The 22,521-nt window shown below is 33.7% G+C and overlaps 1 long non-coding RNA gene across 2 annotated transcripts; it reads right to left on the bottom strand.

Moving 5' to 3' along the window:
• Window positions 1-1,278: 1,278 nt before the first annotated feature.
• On the bottom strand, window positions 1,279-21,445 carry LOC117681674 (uncharacterized). 2 transcript variants are annotated; one of them, XR_010710662.1, is made up of 3 exons: window positions 21,309-21,445; window positions 4,602-4,714; window positions 1,279-4,392 (listed from the first exon to the last, which is right to left on the bottom strand). It is a non-coding gene; the product is annotated as an uncharacterized lncRNA (long non-coding RNA). The 2 variants fall into 2 exon arrangements; XR_010710661.1 differs by lacking the exon at window positions 21,309-21,445 and adding an exon at window positions 7,445-7,498.
• Window positions 21,446-22,521: the final 1,076 nt, after the last annotated feature.

The following is a 22,521-nucleotide window of genomic DNA, read 5'->3' as shown; positions in this document are numbered from 1 at the left end:
ACTAGCCACCTAATTTTAGTTTATCTATGAAAACATGTAAAATTTAAACCTATCTAGAAAGTTAACATATATGAGAAAAGAATTTGAATTGGATCTGTGCACCTTTTCATACACTCTGTTACGATCTTAAAGTTTTGTGCTACGCTATAGGGTTAAGAGTCCTTTTCGAAAAAATTTCAGGCAGTGAGGTGGATGTCATTGCAATATTATAATCATCTACTCCATAATGAAACTCAATTGAATGCATTTATGTGACTCCTCGACTATTTTGTGAATGGGCTATGGTATTCAGGTGACCGTTAAGGCCTATTGGCCTCATGTTATTATATCTAAGTAAACCCCAACAGACTGCCCTACTGGTCGGGCAGACTGTGTTAGTTCTGTCTTACCAGTGGTGACCTCACGGACATCGTTCAGGAGTTATCTGGTTTTTCTGCGCTCCTGTTTTTATATTTCATTTTAGGAACCAACGCTTTCTGACAAACCGTCATGGTTGTTATTCAAGGACGGCAGATGCCCTTCAAGTTGTTTGCTAACGGCGGATTTAGGCTTACCAGTTGTGTTCATATTTTTTATATGGACTGTTAAATTCTAGTACAAGTATGTTCTAAGATTCGCCACCAAGAGGTGTTTATCCGTTCCCAGGGTAAATCTCGTGGTAATAGCCTTCATACCTACATATTTTGTTTTTATACAATTGAAGCCGATATGGCCATTATCGCCAATAAACTCATTTCAAATAACATACTTTTGTTAATTATTCTGACACCATATATTATAGTTACATAATCAGTAATTGGTATTTGTATGCATATCTACTACAATCAAAATGAAGAAAGTGTCTTAATTTTTTTTTTCTAAAACATTTTAATCGTACATTAATTCATCTCAAACTATGCACTCCGGTTTTATACACAATATAATGTATGATTATAAAGCAAACTTTTACATAACAAACATGTATCAACCATATAAGAGGCATGGTCACTATTTAATTAAGTTAAATACTATTTTTCTGTTTCTATTAGTTACAATGCTTTAGTACTTCATTTCTAATGATCAAATGAAATTTAAGAGTAAGTCGTTGAATTATCGACAAGGTAGAAGACTCACAGGTCTTGTAAACAGGGCACGTGTCCTGTTTTTGTTTACATACATGTAGGTTTACTAAACAAGCTGAATTTTCAATCTTCTTTTTCCTTTAAAGCATGAATAATCATTTCTTAACATTTAAACTATTATTTTGGGTCAAAAACTGGAATTAAACTGGAATTAAAAACAACTTGTAAAACATAGCAAAGACCTGTTATCTCTGGAACTTATAACTCAACTGGTGATGCTTTAATTTTTGTTGCCTATTAAAAATGCACGCCTTACTGAAGCATTGTAAACATTATAATTTGGAAGTACATTATTGACCAAAATCGTGGCCATGCCTCTTTAACAACATTCATCAGCTAAATAACCAAACATGTTTCAATAAGAAAAAATATATCTTTTAAAATGTAAGAAGGTTAACGACAACATTTCATGTGAAATCCCAAACGTGATATGCCATTCCCTTGCTGTAAAGCACAGAAAACAACGAAGCATGAATCAAAAATACTCGCTAAAATGTCTTATCTAATATTAACAATAATTGTTTCGGGGGTTTTTTCCCCTACAATATCATCACAGACAAATTCATACACTTATAATTTCCACTTTGAGATTCATATACATTTTCTAAAATGACCTACTAATTTCTTTCAAGTGAAAGAATCAGTTATATTTCAGATTTCATACTCAGATGGGTTTTTTTTTCGTTCTTTTGTCTATCAAGCGGTGATTTAGCTAGATTAAGATGACAAGTCAATGGCTCAATATCCACAACAGGCGAATGTTGGTTTCGAGTTTCCATGCCATTCTCGGAAAAGGATTTTCCCATCTGCGATACTAAAGTCGGTTTCTTAGATGAACGGACTCTTGGTGATACTGGTCTAAACTTTTTTGACTCTTCATTTTCTTAGTTAGTGTTCATTTCATCTAATACTTCTAGACGCTTTCTTTTTTTTCCCTCTTTTGACTTACGATCACTGTACGGTTGAAAAGACCCAGAGGCTTGAACGCCCGTCGTATAAATCGAACTTTGTCGAGCTGGGAAAATATTAGAGGAAAGAGGATTTGTAAAAGTTTGACTCCTTAATAGGTTTTCCTCGACTATTGATTGTAGGCATAGTGTTTGCCTTTTGGCAGATTTTTTGTTTATAGATGTTTTGTCCTCTTGTGTCGCATATTCCATTTGCAAGGAATGTATTTCTAAGACATATCGCTTTTCTTTTTTCTTCGTCCTTGTCATTGGATCATAACCTTTTGAAGTTATTGGTGTCCCTACACATGACAATATATACTCAAAACAGCAATAACAGAATATATCCTCTATTAAGAGAACAATAGACAGTTGTTGTGTTCGCCACTGAGGAAACCGTTCTTCTAGCACAAGGGAACATGTCTGTGACATCATCGCAATCAAGGCATTAAGCATGAGAAGATATGTAAAAACTGTAAAGACAATGAAGATTGTAACCGCTACCCACGGAATTCGGGCAGAATATAGTACGCTTATATCGCTGATCCCAATTCCAAGCTTAAACATTGCCATCATCGTACTTCTGTATGACGAGAAATCATCTTCGCCTGTTCCTCGAAAAACGATGTACATCCCAGCGGAGAAAGAAAACAATCCAAATAGAATAACTAGTCCAAATCGGATAAGATCCCCGATGATCACCTGCTTAATTAGTTCTGTGAAGAAGCTGAAATGTTTTATTGGTGAAAGAAAGAATATATTCAACCACCAGCCGCAAATCAAAGCAACAATAAGTGGAATATTGTCGTGTTCTTCTATTAAAGACCACACTACATCGAGGATCATTGTAACAGATAAAATTAGCATTGGAGTAATATATTCTAAATTATGCGTAAAGTAAAAAATGATATTTTTCTTTCGGAACTTAGCACTTAATAAACGAAACCCAATGAAACCATATAAAGAGCCACAACAAAATGATACCCATCGAAACCCGTATACAAAAATTTCAGAAAATAATGAGGCATTATTTCCATTCACTGTTTGAATGCCTAATTCAACGTTGTATACGCTATATATAGTGAGAAATGTTATAAAAAGATAATGAAGTATCATCAACAATAGGAAAACCCATTTATAAATGTCCCATTTCATTTTTATGATATTTTTTACAGGAGTTAACTCAATAATACGATAGGCATCTTTTCTGTCGTAGTCATATCTAAATAGCATCTCTAATACCGATACAGAATCGGGATTGAAACAGCAAGGCCCACATGGCGTTTCATTTATGTGAAGTCTTTTTGTAGGTTCTTCAAACTGTGGAGTTGTGTTTTCTGGTTTGGAAGCAACTCGTTGTTCACGTCTGTGATCTGAGGTGCGAATAATGCTAACATTGTCTATTTCTGTTATGTCGTACTCTTTAACGTCATACAACCCATCGTTTTCTCTGATAAAGCAGTAAACATTTCTCATGTTAATTATCTCTTCAAAAAGCTCAAAAACTCCGTGTTTGGCGGCAAGTTGAAGTGGAGTCATGTTCTCTCTATTTTTCATGAACAAAACAAACGAATGTATGTGTCGACATTTATCATCTTCAGAGTTGATATCTATGGTTGTGTCGATTTGATATTGGCTTTCCAGTTTTCCGGTAAGATATCGAAACATTTGAATGATAGCCATTACTTTTTCTGGGTATATTGCCGCATATTTAACTATAGAATGGAATACGGTATCACCCTCCCCATTTTGAGCATGCAAATTAGCTCCATAATCTAAGAGAATGTCAACGATCTCGGCATTACCCGTCAGTGCAGCCACTGATAGAGGAAGTTGTCCCATCATCACAGTGTTCACAAACCGACCTCCTGTCGCCGTTAACTGTAATAATTCTGACATTCTGTCGTTTTCTTTCTGATGGACAACATCCAGCAGTGTTTTGGTCAGTGCAGCGTTTCCCTTGGTAATGGATATATGAAGGACTGTCTGTCCACAAAATTTCTCTTGATCTTTGACTTGTGAAGTAAGTAACTGAGAACATAGTTCTGCGAGCTTTCTTATGAAAGATTCATCATCAAGCTTCTTGACTGCTAAATGGAGTAGAGTTTCGCTTTTACTATTATAGGATGAATACTCTTTCAGCCATTCAAGACTTTCTTTTCTTTCTAAAGTATCAAGCCTAATATTGGCACTCTTAACATCTCCGCTTTTTATATCTTTTGCAAGTAAAAGAAGAAATTCTTCTTTTTCACCGCTATTAATCAATTGCGTCGTTGACTTTGTAAGGTACTTCGTTCGCTCCATGATGAAAAATTTTGCTAGACCTGAAATTAACGGCTTTTTTAAAAAACACAGAAAATAAAATTCAGCTTTGTGATATTTTTCGATTAAAATTTTCTGTTGACAAATTAAGACACATTTTCTGTAAGCACTTTTCCGGCATTCATAGAAACCGATTTTGCCGAAAATTTTCCAAGATAAAGACCTTATCAAACTGTCATAAAATAACATGTCAAATTGTATATATACTGACCAGTTTCTATGGGAACTCGACCCAAAGTTTAAATGACATGATACAATAAACTTGTCATTGCATGATCTGGTCAATATGGGTGTCAGGAGTCAGGGTCACTTTCCCCGTTGTATCTAGAATGAAAAAAAAATTATGAAGAGAAGTAACTAATTAAATTACTGAGAGTACTGAAAGACGAGGTCTTGAAAGTTTGAATTTGTAATTGTCCTTGATTTTCTCGAATATGCTCACAGGGGCTCGTCACGAAGTTTTTTCAACCTTTTATATATACCACCTCTATACTATAAAATACACAAGGGAGGAATCAAAACTCGGAAAAATCGCTACCTCCCGATTTCGGTCGCCTCGTATTAATTCTTCTCGGACGTTAAACCCTGCACTCTAGGTATCATTAGATCGGGAAAGGACCATGGTTTTTAGGAATACCTGCAAAATTTAAACATCGGCAACAATTTTAGAAGTTTTCACGCATTTTTTTCCAGTTTACTCTCCGGTGACACTTTCTTCGATCAGATGTCGCGCTCTCATTGGTCAATTCAATGTTATGTGAAATAAGACACCAAGGAACAATTTTAAAAATTACTACAAAACAACTATATCAAGGTTGATAATGTAAATCATTAGATTTATTCAATTTTGTGATCCAAGAGAAAATTCACAAGTCGGACGGTATCCGTTATACAATGTTTATGAAAAAACCCCAAAATCTCAAACTGCTGAATTAATAAACAAAGTTAACATTTGTATACCGATAACAAACACAGGCACCTGACGTTAGAAATATTTCTTTTAACAATAAGATTCCAAGTACTCTAACAATAAAAGGGTTTGTCACGGTCGCCATTTTGATTTTTTAGACCGACATATCTGACACGATTTTCTTGCAGCGATTCATGCAAAATTAATAGGTAAAAATAAATCCGTTCGCCACTTACTACTTTTTGTGTAAACTCGTGCATCACCTACACGAATTACGATACAACCGTTCCGTTCATTAAAAATCATACTCCGAAAATCAGAGACATTAATAACAGAGATTGGCAACTTTGCCATTAGCGTGTAAATGTTACGGGACCGACCTTACTTTGAGAACTACAAGTGTAACAGCAATCTTGTATAAGTCATTAAGTTTGAACCTGATAGTGAGCACGAACCTGAAAATGTGTTTAAGCATGTTTTATTTACGAAACATATACAAAAAGTTTAACTCTTTATTCAGCTTTTAAATTACCTTTTGAAAACGTATTGACTTTTGGTAATGGTAATGTAATGCATTACTTCAAGACAATTAAGTACTGGTAATGGTAATTTAATGTCCTAATTTGTGAAGAAATGGTAATGTAATGCATTACTTTACAATGTAATTCACTCTAAGCCTGATTCCAACTAAGCCAGACAGCATGAACATTAACATTTAACTTGGTTCTTTAATCTATAAGATTGTATATATTATTTGATGTATTGGTCACCCAAAAAGCATAATCTATATAGATTTTGCTTACAATGCATTGTTCAAAATTTTAATTCAGTTTAATTGATTAAAGAGCCAATGAACGAGAAGGTAAATTCAGATTTGGTTTTATTTTCTATGTACAAAATTCCTTTAGAGACGAACAGCAGTCATACTGCAGGTAGACTGGAAGCCAATGAAATATCTATTTACTATGTAAGACATCTGTGTATAATCCGTCCTAATTTTAACTCCGGCTTGTGCATGAAGTTCGGTAGTATCAGGTGAAATATTGTCAAAATAAAATTCACAACTTTTCAAAAATGATACATTGCGTTTGGGAACATTACATTTGATTCAACCTTCAACCTCTTTTATTGATTAATGAGCTCGAACACCAACTGAATTGTCAACGGCGTTGTGCATTCAGTTACGTAACTCATTCCACATTTGAACCCGAGCAGGAATATTTTGATCAATAAAACTATTTGTTTATTTTCTAAATAGAATTTAATTTATACACAGAGGACTTAAAAGATTTAATGCGTGTTTTTATAATATATATTTACTAATATGCATGAAAACTTTCTGCACTATTTTCTTACGCGTAGACTCAATTCATGTGTTCTACGCGTGCCTTCTGGTTTGAGACTTCGGCTGACAGTAAACTAATAGACGGGGTCACGTGACCCCGTCTTAAAATGACAATGAATCGTCCCCAGGAAAACACTTATTGAACATGTTTAAAATGTTTTGTTGGGTCCAAAGTATTATAATCAGAGTTACCTTTCTTTCCTCCAGCTAATGAAATTTTTATATATCTCTTATCAAATAATAAACATTCAAAATCAGTATCAAATACATGACAATTGGATAATTTCTTAATTGAATGCGTTCATAATACAAACATAAGTATCTGTATCTAGACAGACATACACAACATTTATTTAAATTTTAACTCCATGAAAGTATTTTTTCTGCTGAGAAATAATATTTTACGCATATACATTTGTATAACTCCGGTGTCGAGTTCTGTATAAATCAGACATTCTGATTGAGCCATTCCTTAATTAGAGCAAAAATTTTAAATGGTATGGAACAATCTGAGGAATGAAATATTATGCATTAGGAATGTAATAATAGCAAATTAACGTGCCTTACTAAATATTTGGATATTTCGATGAAAATATATGGAAATTTTCTGCATGTGTAACCTGCAGGAATTGTAAAATTTTATTATGTAAATATTGCATGTAGAAATAATATGTTTTACGGTGCGACCGTTGGGGCGAGCGCAGCAGGTGATCAAAAATGAATTATGATAAATCAATAAAAATAAAAGTAGTGACGTTAATTAGCAAATGAATTTGAATGCAAAATAAAATAAACATACCTATTTGTCCAGTAAATTTTCATTATGCATGTCATAATTCATAAGATTTTTTATTTATTTATATACCAATCTGATTAAAATCAGATCTTTGTAACGCTCCGAAATTCTGATACGCTGAACAAAGTGTAGCGACATCAGAGTTTGTCGGAGCGGATCAAAGATCTGATTTTAATCAGATTGTTTATATATACTGGTCGCACGCCAGTTTAAAATCTCAGATGAAATATTGTTGAATAAGATTTTAACATAATGTACATTGCAGTTTATTTCCTCTTTTCTTGCAGCATACATTTTTCTTAAACTTACAAATAAAAATTGACTTATCACAGATCCCCCCCCCCCGGTTTAAATAAAATCAAATTTACGTATAAAAAAATGTGTTGATCACATAAGGAAAATGGATCCCCCTGGAGCATGTAATACCGTAAATTGTAGTGAAAATGAAGACACTTTTGAGCAGCTAAAGAGCTTAAGGCAAACCACACACTCCCTATTCCTCACCCCGATTAGAGTTTTCCTGATTTTGAGAATTTTATTTTTCTTTTTGCTTGTGAAGAGTTTTTGAATGATGTTGCCATGTCCCATTTAAAAACGTTCCTGGAAATTACCGTAAATATAGTGAATAATAAAATGTGAGCATTCATCCAAAGGAGAGCAGGTTACAGCTGTTTCCCATCTCTGAAGAAATGTCCCGATTCGTTAGCTCTGCAAGATTTTGAGAAGATTTTGGTATTTATAATTTCAGCAGATTTACAATAACTACTTAGAGTAGTTTCCCCTTATTGTGACGTCAAAGTTCACGTCGGTCAAGTGTAGTCTGTCTCTTTGAAAACACACTAGAAAAAACTACGCGAAAAATACTGTTTTGTTTACTTAAAAAGCATGATGTTCTGGAAATTACACAATTTATGTGTTTCTCAAAAGTTTTACTTTGATTCTCGCGAGATGGTATCCAGTCTAGTGAGATCGGCCGACATTGAGGAATTGCATTGTGGGTCGAAATTTACTGACGCCGAAAAATTCTGTCGGATCAATGTGTAAGAAATCCACTGTGACGTCACTCGAAAGGACGATAACTCCGTTAGTCTTAAAAGTAATGGAAATTGGCGTTGTGTTATTTACAATTAATGCTTACATGTACATAGTCTTTTATCTTGTTCTCGTGAGAGTGTGAAACCATAATTACAGGGAACTACTGGGACGATTTAAACAAGGCATTACTGGTCCGATTTACTGACGCCAAAAAAATCCGTTGAATGAATGTGCAAATAGTCCGAATTTTCTATTCACACACGCCTTGCCGGTAGAGCTCGCTTTGCGCCGGCGCTGCGCGCCCGCGAGCTGCGCTCGCTATAATTATGATATCGTATCGGGTATTTGTAAATCTAGATTGTAAAGTTGAAAATTCGTGATCCTTGACAATAGATAAATAGAAAATATGGAATGAATCTAGCAGTCAGGTAAATATTTTGATTGAAAGGAGACTAGAGTGTTTCACATCAAGTTCTATACTAGGACTTCTTTAGTATTAAAAGTGTACACGTGTAACAGAAAATAACCATGGATGCTAAGAAGCAGTTTTAAATTCTTTAAACTTTCTGGAAACTGCTTCATCATACAATGAAAGCATATGTGTTCATCCATTAATAAAAAAATTCAAGCGGTTTGAGTGATTGAATAAAAATTTCAAGCAATGGAGACTACAACAATTGGGATTCTGACCAACATATATTAATAATACATAATTTATAATTAAAATTACTTTCATCTTTATTTTGCAGCTGAAATAAATGCAAGCATTATTAACCATCTGTACAATCAACAGATGTATCATTACTTACAAGTACATATGACCTATAGTAATCACTATATCCGCCCATCCATCTCTCTCTCTCTCTCTCTCTCTCTCTCTCTCTCTCTCTCTCTCTCTCGTTTACTCTGGCTCATATTTCACCCACAGAGTGTCTTTGGTCAAGGATGTTTAGTGACCTTGAGTGTTGTTCAAGGTCAAATACATATAAGACTAGTCTTAAAAGCTTTTTTCTGAGGCATATACACATTTCCTTTATCACTGTCTGGCCCATACTTTACATAAAGAGAACTTTTTCATGCAAAATATGTGCAGTGGCCCTGAAACAAGTTTTTAAGGTCAAATGTTAAGATCATAGCAGATATCTAGTTCATTATTACCCCATCCCCTTCTTCTTTGAAAAAGGGTATTGCCCTTTATTTTAACAAATTTGAACCCCGTTAACCTTGAGATGATTTGTGCTAAGTTTGGTTAGAAATGCCTCATTGTTTCTGGAGAAGTTAAAAAATGTCAAAAGTGCACAGATAGACGAACGGACAGAGACGGATGCCAGATAAAAAGATTTCAGTTCGGGTTATCTAAAACATAAGTTTGAAAAGATATGCTTTTATTTTTTTCATAAATATTTGGTAAGCATTACATAATAAAATAAGAAACATAAACATAAACTGCCAATAATACATAAAATTAAACAAAATTGTCTTTAATGTTTCCATGGAGACGGTTGTTTGATTTTCTTACCTAGGTTCACTAATTTGGGAACCAATAGCACAAACAATCTCAATATATTGCATACGTAGAATTTTGATTTTTTTTCTTCATAAAAGGACATAATCAAAAATTGAGCACATTAAAGAGTTTTAAAAAAATTAAAGTTTAAATTTTCGTTTTCATGGAAACACTAATTTCCCAATCATATTTTGATTGTTTTGATAACAGAAGACACAGTCATTTCAGGATTGTTGTCGGTTTGCATTAACTTGTCCGCAAGAGTTTACTTGCCATCACCAAACATGCCTCTTCTCTAGGTTTTTCTCACATCTGCTTTTTTTGCACAATATTTATTCAATGCTTCATGTTTGATGAAGATTAATCAAAACAAATCTAATTGAAATAAATATTTAAACAGAAAAAGTGTGGGGGTGTCAGTAAAAATCAAGACCATTTTGTCCTAAGAATGATGGGTATGTGTATCCATGGTAACAGAGTTGTCTAGCAACCAACTTTTGGTGGGTTTTTTTTTTTTGGTACATGTATATGATGATTTGCATCAAATTATAATCTGAGAGAAATCAGTGACTATGCCGAATCTCTTAAACAAGGTTCATATGCTTACGAAGAATGGTTCTTAGAGAGATCGTTTTCACTTTGTCTGATTTCAAACTGTAAAATTATCAAGTAGGTACATGTACATAAACTAAACAACAGTTAATAAAAATGTATTTCATATTTACAAAAAAAAATTGTATCCCTTAGCTGACACTGTGGTATGTTGTCTGCTCTGCACTGTTACGAAATATCTTGCCAACTAGTTTTCGGCAATCTCTTAAACACACAAAACTAACTTAAGATATATCATATAAATTATTGCTTTCCAATTATCTATTCATAAACCTACAAATTTGTTTCAACTTGCTCTCGCTCTTTAAATTGCTTTACCAGATATATCTGTTTTAAAGTTATGATTACTAACCAGCTACATTTCAGATATTTCTTATGCACGTTTTGATGGCACATCTAAAGAAAATGAACCGATTTGTGTGTCTATATGTGAACTTATAAAAAGTACAGTCGTGTTCTAAAAATATAAGATAATTCATACACGGTATGCACATGTATTTTAATTGAAGAGTAAATCTGATTTTTTTTGTTATTATTAAGGTCTTCCGTTTCCAACGGAAGACCTTACTGTTATTGCTTTGTTTCTTTTTCCCTTTTATTATTTTTTTTCTTACGCATTTTTGTACAAGCGATTTCTTGTAAACGACTTGACCGATTTTCGTGAAAATTTCAGATCTTGTAGATATTGATAAAAACCTTATATATAATTTTTTATTTTAATGACGTCATTTCCGTTCGGGAGATATTGACGTTTTAGTGATTTTTAGAGGGCCATTTTGTTCTGCTATCTCCTCCTAAACGAAAAACGATATTGAATTCAAATTTTCAGGGATTGTAGACAAAAGATTGTAGAGTTTAAAGGCATTTATGGTTGTCTCGCTTCAAAGGCGTCGAAGCTCGCCTGGACCCGAAAATCGAGTTTGAAAAAACGACGTAATTTTTAATGGTTTTCGTTCTTTATCTCTTTTCCTGAAAATATTTTAACATAACATATAGAGGAAATAAAATTTGTATTTAAAAGAGCTTTCGTTATATATCAAGAAAAAGGGGCTAGCCCCTCAAATTAGGGGCCATAAGGGCTGTAAAATCTTTCTTCCATAGCACTTTACTGAGAAATATTTTGTTATATATTTCAGAAGCAAAAATGTTTATCTTTCACTTATAAAACTATACATTATAAAATTTTTATCATGCGTTACGTAATAAGGGGTTTTAAGGGACCAGAAGTCCAAAACTTCGATCAATTATATCTCAAAAAGGACAAATATTTTGAAAAGCAACATAGAATAAAAGATGCTTAGAATGGCGTTTTAAAAAATATTCAATCATAAAAGTTTCGTTATCTGGCCCCAATAAGGAGATAAGGGGTCGGCCCCTAAAACGTCCTATCCCAGATAGCTCAAAAACGGCAACGAATTTCTTAACACTTCTTGAACAAAATATGTTTAATATCAAAAGACCTTTCATTTGCATTTGATGCCAAGAAAAAGGGGCTGGCTCTTCAGTTTAGGAGCCAAAAGGGCTGTAAAGTCTTTCTTCCATAGCACTTTACTGAGAAATATATTGTAATATACTTTTATATGTAATATAAATTTCCAAACAATTGTTGAACAAAATGTCTTTAAAATCAAATAAATTTTCATTTAAAAGGTTTCCAAGAAAAAGGTACTGGCCCCTATTACTAGATCTTTCAATTTGAACCTTTTATTTCAACCCAGTACCATTCTTGATTTTTGTACCAATGACCAGACCAATTCGTTCATTTTTAAGCGAGTTATGAGTTTTGGGGCATTTGAGTTTCGAATGTCGTGCTTGACATGTACTGTAGAAAAAAATTCTAACTCCCGAGCCCTTCACTCAATCCTAATGAAATTTTGTGTAAATGTACCTCGGACCCCATTCTTATTGTCTGCCAAATATGCAGCGGATTGAAATTCCTGAGACCAAGCGGCGGGTATAGCCAGTACGGGGACTTAAAATTTACATAGTTCTAAGGATGTTAAGCAGCCGCGTAATATTTCTGTTGCATGTATATTTCTTGTTTTCCGTTTAGTCTGTATCTACGATAGCGTGTGAACTACTTATGGATGTTAGAGCTGTGGAAATTACTGTCATCAAATTTTTACCGAATAAATTTACGTGTTACTGATTTCGTTATTTCTACATTTATAAAGATTTTTTCAATCCTGTTGAAATAAAACAGTCAAACACAATAGTAAACGGCACGAGAAAAAAATCACAACACTGAAATACATGTGCAAAATGCATCAGTCATTGTTTTAGGACTTTACTTCCCCTAAATGTCGTTAACCGAATCCGAGATCCACACCTCAAAATTCTACTTTCGGTTTATTTACGACGAAAATCAAGATCGGGTCTTTTCACCCCCCCCCCTCCAGACACAAACACGCATCAATATTTCAAATGACCTCGCACTGTTACCAAACCTGTGTAGTCAGACATCTCACACGTTGTTTTTCATCTCATACAAAAATTTAGCTCCTGTCCCGAGCGGAAATGCCCCAAATTCAAAAAGAAATTCGGGAATTATTTCGCGTCAGCCATGTTTTGACGTGAACCTTCGCTCAAATACTGCTATGACACCTGCAAAGGCTGTGTGTTCTACTCTCACCGGAGCCAATTTCTTTTTCTATTTCTTTTTGGGATTTTCTAACTAAAATATTCAACATAAAGGGTTGTTGGACTGTAGTACAAGTTGAAAATACTCTTCCATTAAGACTTAGACAAATACTGTCTTTAATTATTAGGGTCTTCCGTCTTCAGAGGAAAACCCTTCCATTATTCTATTGTTTCTTATAAACTTTTCTTATTGTTAAGGTCTTCCGTTTCCAACGAAATACCTTATTGTAATTCTTAAGTTTTTCCCCTATTGTTAAGGTCTTACATTGATGTACTTAACAACATGCAACCTTCAAATTGTGGTTCAGCAGCCCAAATAGGGAGATAAGGGCCCGGCCCCTAAAATGTTTTTCTCAGATATCTCAAAAACGGTAACGAATTTCTTAACAAGTGTTGAGAAAAATGTCTTTAAAATTAAATAACCTTTCATTTGATACCAAGAAAAAGGGGCTGTCCCAATATATTAGAGACCTAGAGGGCTCCAAAATCTTATATCTATAGCTCATCGCCGAGGGATATTTTGAAATGGATTATAGAAGCAAATATTATTATATTGCAGTTATGAAGTCCAACAGCATAACGATTTTCTCATGTGTTACGTAATTAGAGGGGGGGTTTGGATGTAAAATTCAAAACTTTGATTACCTATACCTCCAAAAGGAATACTATTTTGAAATGCAGTATAGAAAAAAGAGGCTCAAATGATATTTAACATAATCCAACCTTCAAAATTTGGTTCAGTAGCCTTAATAGGGAAATAACGGACCGTCCCCTAAAACGTTTTTTACAGAAAAACAGTAACGAATTTCCTAACAACTGTTGAGCAAAATTTCTTTAAAATTAAATGATCTTTCATTTGATACCACGAAAAAGGGGCTTGCCCCATATATTAAGGACCTAGAGGGCTATGAAATCTGTTATCTCTAGCTGTTTACCGAGGGATATTTTGTAATAAATTATAGAAGCAAATATGTTTATCTTTCAGTTATAAACACCGACAGCATAACGATTGTTTCATGTGTTACGCAATTAGGGGTTTTAAGGGGGTCAAAATCCAAAACTTTGATACCTTTATCTCCAAAAGTAAAATTATTTTGAAATGCAGTATAGAAGAAAACATGCTCGAAAAAAATAAACCTAAAATCATGCAACCTTCAAAATTTGTTTAAGTGGCCTTAATAAGAAGATAAGGGACCGGCCCCTAAAACTTTTTTTTCTCAGATATCTCAAAAACAGTAACGAATTTCTAAACAATTGTTGAACAAAATGTCTTTAAAATTAAATGACCTTTCATTTGATACTACGAAAAAGGGGCTGGCCCCTAATATTAGGGACCGAAAAGAGCTCTTAAGTTTTTTTCTCTAGCTCTTTACCTAGGTATATTTTTTAATGTATTATAGAAGCAAATATATTTATTTTACAACCTTAATCTTGCAACCTTCAAACTTTGGCACAGTGGTTCCAATAAGGAGAAAATGGACCGGCCCCTAAAACGTTTTTCTCTTAGTTATCTCAAGAATGGTGACACATTTGTAAACACTTGTTGAACAAAGCTCTTACACCTGAAACAAAATAGTAACTTGCCCTTAGAATGTACACCCTGTTTTTCTATTCTTAAACAAGTTTACTTGTTCACAGCAAAATCAAGATCGAACATATATCTCAAATTCTAAAATCAGACGGAAGACCTCCTCGCTGCTCGCAACGAGATCGTGTCTAGTTTGTTATTATTTTCTTAAAATGGTGAAATAATATTTTATTTGTTTTACACCTTCTTGATGTTGCTTTTCTTTTTATTTATTTTCTAGCGTATTAATTTATTATTTGTTACATATACTGGTAAGATTTGGTATTTAAGGTCAGACGACACGTTCCTCAAAAATCTTTTTTGTATCTCCTCGTAATGAAGAGTTCCAAAAAAATATCAATTTTATAATTACTTTAAAAATGATCAAAATTTACTTGAATTTGGTTATATGTCTAGATGGTCGAGTGGTTAGAACCGTGGTCGCTCACTGCCAAAAGCGTATAGGTTCTCAAGGTCGTGAGTTCAAAGCCCCACCCCGGCGGAGGTATTGTTCTAATATATTGAATTTCGCTGTGCTGTAGATGTATTTATTTTTATATCAGCAATCCAAGTGTATTTTCAAGAAGATTATATAGGATATTGCATACTCTAGTATTTTGCAGAAATGCCTGGAAAGGTACCCTAAATTTTTGCAAGAAAGCTTATCAAAGTAATCGTAAACCATTAACAAATTCCTGGAAAAAGTTATCTAAAATTGAGGAACGTGTCGTCTGACCTTAAATAGCAAAGTGTTTTGCAATTTTTATGATGTTTCTTGAAAAACTGAATTCAAATGCAAATAATTGCATAGCAACGACCCAAATCTTATGTCATAGTAAAACTTCGGGCGGATTTTGATTTCTGGGGACCAGTGAAGTAAAGACTACCCTCAACTTTATGCAAGCTTTAAAGCAATAGTTTTATAGTAATAGATATTTTCCCGGGATTAAGGTCATGTTTCAAAGCATTTGTATTTTAGATAAATTTCAATTGTATATATATCAAATGACGGTCGCCATGTTATATGTGTTAAATACTATAGTGTATATTCAGAAAATCTAGATTAATCTACAATCAACAATGAATCTACACGGCCAATGCACGGCCAGTGGTTTGAAACACTGAAAAATTACAGAAAAGTATTTCTTATTACAAAATATCTGAATGTGAACAAATAGTCGGAATTTAAACTTCAAAAACACATACGCTCCCTGTCCTTCACATTTTCCATATGGGGACAATTTGTTAAATTTTAGAATATGACTTTTAGTAATCGCATCTTTACTACTTTTTCAGCAAATCTAGTAAAAACTGTCCTCCTTGAAATGTCACAGTATGATCTGTACGATAAATCATCTACATGTACTCCACTCCTCTTTTACCTTCATTTATTGGAACACAGGTTGAATGTGGTACTAACACTACTTAAAAAATCACTTTTCAAATGCCTATCAATTCAAAGAAACGAAAGTCAATTTTTATATTCAGACCATTATCATGAAGCTACACAGGAAGTTTGAAATCAATTTGCTATATCATAAGAGAAAATATCCAGAAAGCGTAGTTGGGACAGAAAGACAACACAACAAGTAATATTATAATCCCTCCAACCCCAGTTCAACCAGTAGAGGACGAATAAAAAAAAATATCGATATTCATATATAATTGGACTTCCGAATGACTATCTAGTTAATAATTATAGTAACACAGATTTAATTTTTTTTAATCTATTCTAAAAGTTTTCTTTATAATTAGAAAGAATAGTTAATTTTTCGTGATACGGTTTCTTCCTAAACCTTTACTGCAGTATACGATACATTACAGGGAATTTAAGCGCAGGCACCTGACGATATATATTTTCCTAATCCTAAAAAATACAGATTATTAGATATAAGGTATATATTCTTAATAATTATAAAAATATTTACAACGTCATATCTCTGTGGAAAAAAGCTAAGTCGATTGCCTAAAGAGTTATCGGGGCAATCGGTTTTTGGAACGCAGTTCGCAGTTCTACTTGAATAGTGAACTGCGTTCTAGAACGCAGTTTGCCTTTCAAAATTTAGAATTCATATTTGGGGCCCGACATTTTCAGGGGCATTTACTAGTGGTATTTCTCTACTACTGTGAAAATATGGTGATGAAGTTATCTATAGATTTTGAGAATCGGGCTTATATGCAATTGAATAGTGAACTGCGTTCTAGAACGCAGTTTGTAATTCAAAATTTAGAATTCATATTTGGGGCCCGACAAGTTTTGTTAGCGGTGACGATCTGTGCTTAGGTCCAAACACCGTTTCATTTCCAGTTTGACAGAGTAGCTGCATAGGAGAGTTTTTTACAATCATTATCAACTCCCAAAAATGATAATCTCTGACAATCAAAAGACAGACTCTCTGCCGAGCGTCTGGTTTGTTACACGTTATACATGTATTTGGAACCATCTTAACGCACTTTGAAAAATATTTTTTTTTTATTTCAAAGTGCGTAAATATCGACGATATCAAAGCGAGTTTTAAGTTTAAGCCCCTTTCACAATTGGCGCACGAGCACTTAACAACACTTTGCGATCGGAATTTTTTGGCTTCGCGAGAGCTATTGCATACGTTGCATGATCTCTTGCATTCGTTGCATGCGTTTTTTGTGGTTGCATCAAGTCTCCTCAAAATACTTGACATGCACACTAATCAGACGCGACGGAATTCGATCTTAAATTCTGCATTGCAACGCACAAACATTACTAAGAACGTTTTACTACGTTTTGTGAACTCGCAAGAGCGATGCACGGCTTTTCAATATGCGTCTGTCGTGCGACCATAAGACTGTTGCTAAACGTGTCTCATGTAATCTTGCAACGTTTTATGATCATTGCAAGATTTATCGGTTTCAGTTCCAATGCTTTGGCACTAGTAGATACTGGATACATGGTTACATTTATACTTTCGTCCCGTGACATTTTCGCTTCTACTTACGGTTTTGGTTCGTATTGAATTTGCTCAAACAATGTTTTGGTAAAAGGGAGATGATATGAGACATTGGAATTCGCCAGGTCTTAATCCGGTAACTGATAAAAAAAACACCGAAATAATCGAAAAAAAAACGGGGCGAATATTTTTATTATACAGCATACATTGTATAAACATATCAGTTTCAGACCACAGTTGTCCTTGATTTTGGCTTTTGCTTTTGTCGTCTTCTTGGGCGGTAATTTCTCTTTCATTCAACTATTTTTACTGAAGATTGTCAGAAAGAGGTGGAAAATATACTCCCTCTGACTCACAAGAGCATTCGTACGATAAAACGCAAGATCGGACGAGCTGCTCGTCCTATCACATTGGCGCACGTTCACTGTCTTACAACACTCGCTTTTACTATACAACAGTCGCATATAGACGCAAGATAAATTGCAAGACTCATTGCATTGACATCGCACAGCAGTCGCTCTGAATCGTGCGAGTTTTGTACGAGTACTTTTTCATGTGCAATTATTTTGGCAACAGTTTACAAACAATATCTATTTAAATTTTTCGATCGCACGAATATTTTGTTGCTTCTGCTCGTGCGGAAATCGTAAAAGGGGCTTGACGGAGACTTCATGAAACCACTAAAACGCATGCAACGAATGTGAGAGCTCATGAAATGTATGTGATACCTGACGCAAAGCTAAAACAATTCCGATCGCAAAGTGTTGTAAAGTGCTCGTGCACCAATTGTAAAAGGGGCTTTGGTTGTCCCCAAATGAAGTTTGTGAAGGTCAGTGAACACTTGTAATTTTGAAGTTTAAATGCCGACTATGTTTCTTCAAAGATATTTTTAAAAGATTGCTTTGAAAAAAAGTTTTTATCTGTATTTTAAGTATTCAATATAACCTAACGTACTCAGACCAAATATCGTGGATTGATCTAGATTTTCGGAAAACACATTCACCTACATAGCATGGCGACCTTCAATTGATATATATGAAATTGAAATGGGCACGGTAAACTTATTATGCAATGCCTTTTGAGTGGAATAATCAATATGCTCATCAAACAGTTTAAAAACCAAAAATACGAAATTGAAATTTAAACATATTTCCGAATCCAAATAGTCCTTTTTGTGCTTAATTTTGTTTTCCAAGTTAGATATTTACACTCTTACAATTTACTTATCATTTTCCAATTAAGTGTACTTACTGCACACTGAAAGCATTAAATGCAAAATTTCAATCAGATTTGAATTTTCTGTTTCCATTGTCCGTCTACACGTCATTATACAAAATGATAATTTTTTGCAGCATGCATGATTACTGACCCTTAATTGAGAATATCGTGCAATATTTACATTTTCTCACACTGTTTTATTTAATATAGCGTGGTCCACAAATGAGTTACACACCTACCATTTTACCATTATCAATCTTATGTTTTGTTGATATCAGAATAAAAAATGTTGAATAAATTTTAGTACTCTGTTGTATAATTCTTATTTTAAGTATCAGAAACAAAAATATATCACCCAAAACAAACATCTTAACCGCTTGATTGTTGTAACGATTTAAACTAATGACGAACTTCAACTTACCTAGAAAATCAGGTTTTTTGAAGGCTTTCTCTCGTCATCGCAAACATTTACCGTGTATAACTTGTATCACAAGCCTAAATATCAGCTTTTTGGCAAATAAATGTCATGTAAAATACATGTATGTGTACCTTAATAATTTCAGCTCAAGATTGTTTGCTTTGAAAGAACTGTTGGGTAAATGTTGAAAATGTGTTTTTGTAATCTATTCCATGCACTGTTTAAAATTTAATAGTGTTCGTCTAGCAGCAATGTAAAATAATAAACGTTGCAGATCTATAAATGAATTGAGTGCAGTGTGTACAATACTGATTATACTTCACTGGAGACTTGTTGTATAAAAAAGTTAATTTCGAAATAATGCAATCGCCTATCATTCTATGTTATAACTATATCATAACAAAATCACAGCTTGTGGTATTCATGTCACAAATCAAGTATTAAACAACAAATAAATGATAACTTACAAACAAATTAAACTTTTAAACAACACAAAAAGTTGGAATGAATAATCCAAGAACATTTATTGTTTCAAGTTGTTAAAAGTAAAGTTCTTTTTTGTACCGTGAGACGAAGTAGATACTAATTTTACCCGCACTTTCTACAGAAAGTTCAGGTATATTGTTGTTATCCTGTTCTGTCCGTCCGACTGTCTGTCCTCTGTCACGTTTTACTCTCTCAAACTGCTCTTAAATCTTATAAACCAGCAAACTGAACTCTTGGAGTTTGATTTTGGGTGTCATGTTGTTTTGTAATAAGGTTTCAAACATTCTCTACTAGTCCTGGGGGTCAAATAATTGGTAAAAAAAAAGTTTTGGGAATATGTTTGGGGTGTCCTATAGATACACAACAAGGTTTCGGAATTTTCAGTATTGTCCTGGGGGTCATTTGGTGGCTGAAGAATGAGGGTTTTTTGTTTTGTTTTTTTTTTATACAAAAAATGTGGTTTCAAAAACGTCAACATTTTTGTAGTAGCCAAACGGTCTTCTAGAACATGATTGGGGGTGTCATTTTGAAGTGAGATCATGTTTCATAATACTTTATTTATTATGGGGATCGGGCGGCAACAAAAAATGATTTTATTTTTTTTTTGCAAAAAAAAAAAAAAATGAATTGTTCCCAGAACTCCTCATACAACTTACAAATACGTCATTTCTTAGGGTATGATTGGGGCTGTCCTATAAATGAAAAAAATTGCTTGATCCGTGCATGTATCCTTCCTTATTTAAACTGTAAATAGAATGACATTTTATTCTCAAAAAAAAGAATTGCAACTGGTTCCGAAGTACATTCTTACGTGTGTACAGCAGCAAATTTTAAATCGTTTCTTGGTTGATCTTTTTCACTCTTTTTTTGGAAGGGGTGGGGATAGGACTGAAGTCAGAGGTTTATTTTTGGTAATTTTCTTCGTACATAAATTTTTCAAGGGGAAGGTGGGTCTATGGTATTAAATGTTTAGATTATTTATGAATTTAAAATTCACTTGCAATTAACAGTTCAACCCCAAAATTAAACATAAAGGGCGATGCATGTTTATGTATTCTCATCCTCTATGAAAATTATAAGAACAAGATACGTTATTGGCAAAATTTGCCTTGTTTCAAATATGCACAGCACCAAACATTTTTAAAAGCCTTGAATTTATCAAATCCAATGGCATATAACTTATATATGTGACTTAAACTTAGATATCATGAAATTTATGTTGAAAACTGATCCATTTTTAGCAAGACGTCGAAATTTTAAATGCGACGCTCCCGCATATTTACGGGAGAAGTAAGTCTACCTGTGTTGTAAAATATACCGGTACCTGTGCATGAGTTTCGGGCTTGTGAACCGCACATAACAAGTTTAAATTTGCATACGTTTCATTCAATTTCATTGAACTTTTGAAATTATAAGTGTTTAAATACAAAATTGTATATATTTTCGCCTATATGACTTACATTTATATATTTCTGATGCATTATGCCACATTCCATCTTTTCTAATCAAGAAAATTTCTGTTGATTTGAGACACTACTCCAAGGTGTAGTGAGTCAGTCACATGTAAATACAAGTAACTTACGGCTTCCATTGGTTATTCACTAAAGTACAGGAAGCAAAAGCTTTCATGATATTTCTGATAACAAGTCTTAATTTTAAATGCATGAACAATGAACTCGAAGAAGGTGGAGGGAAAGGGGGAGGGGGTCTTCGACTCTCTGAAAGTTTGATAAGCAATTTCAATTAAAAATATCATTGGATGAAAAAGAAATGGAAATGGGAATGATTGGACTGGACTTGAAAGATGTTAAAAACAAATTAGATCCGTCCAAGATTCACAATATTGTTCGCACCAAAATCTACACTCAGAGAGAGAGAGAGAGAGAGAGAGAGAGAGAGAGAGAGAGAGAGAGAGAGAGAGAGAGACGGACGGATTTTACATGTGTAGTTTTCTGCTTAAACAACGTAGTATGTAAAAATAATCAACTTTCACACATAGAGTGTGTAAGAATCATATTATACATTAAAAACAATATAAAATACTTTATTGTCAAACATATTTCTATTTTCTTTGGACTTGAAAAACAGCACGTGGTGCAGCTCGCGGGCTGATTTGATTGACAGGTGTAGTACGTGGACTTAGACTGAAACTGGTTTGTTAGATTCTATTACAATGTGCATTACTTTAAACGACAAGAAATCATATGGACGCAAGCGTCAAATGGGCCGCAAAAATATAATTGTTGTATGAATCATCACTGGTTGCTTACATTAAAAAACACACCACAAACAAGAAAATAACGAGTTTGTTAAAGTTGTAGTATTTTTAATGGTAAATTTTAACTACGATATTTTCAGCAACACGTTTTGAATTTAAACATTTTACTATCATTATCAAGAATAGAGTTCGTTACTGTAAGTATTTCTAACGGTAATTGTATGATCATTGCTATAGAATGAAGTAATGGAGAACACATTGATTTGTACATTATTCTAAAACAAAGTTCAACACATCATTTTTCTCTTGGAGATTGTGTATTTCAAACCATCTTGATTTTTTTGCTGCATTGTATTGAATTAAAACTTAATGCATTAGTTTATATAATTTCATAATAAAATAGAAATGGATTATTTTAAAGGTGCATGTAATATCATACCTATCCGGTAGAATCT

Source organism: Magallana gigas, chromosome 2 (genome assembly GCF_963853765.1).
Source record: "Magallana gigas chromosome 2, xbMagGiga1.1, whole genome shotgun sequence".
NCBI lineage: Eukaryota > Metazoa > Mollusca > Bivalvia > Ostreida > Ostreidae > Magallana > Magallana gigas.
The sequence above is the reverse complement of the archived record's forward strand: the minus strand, read 5'-3'. Positions and strand labels throughout refer to the sequence as shown.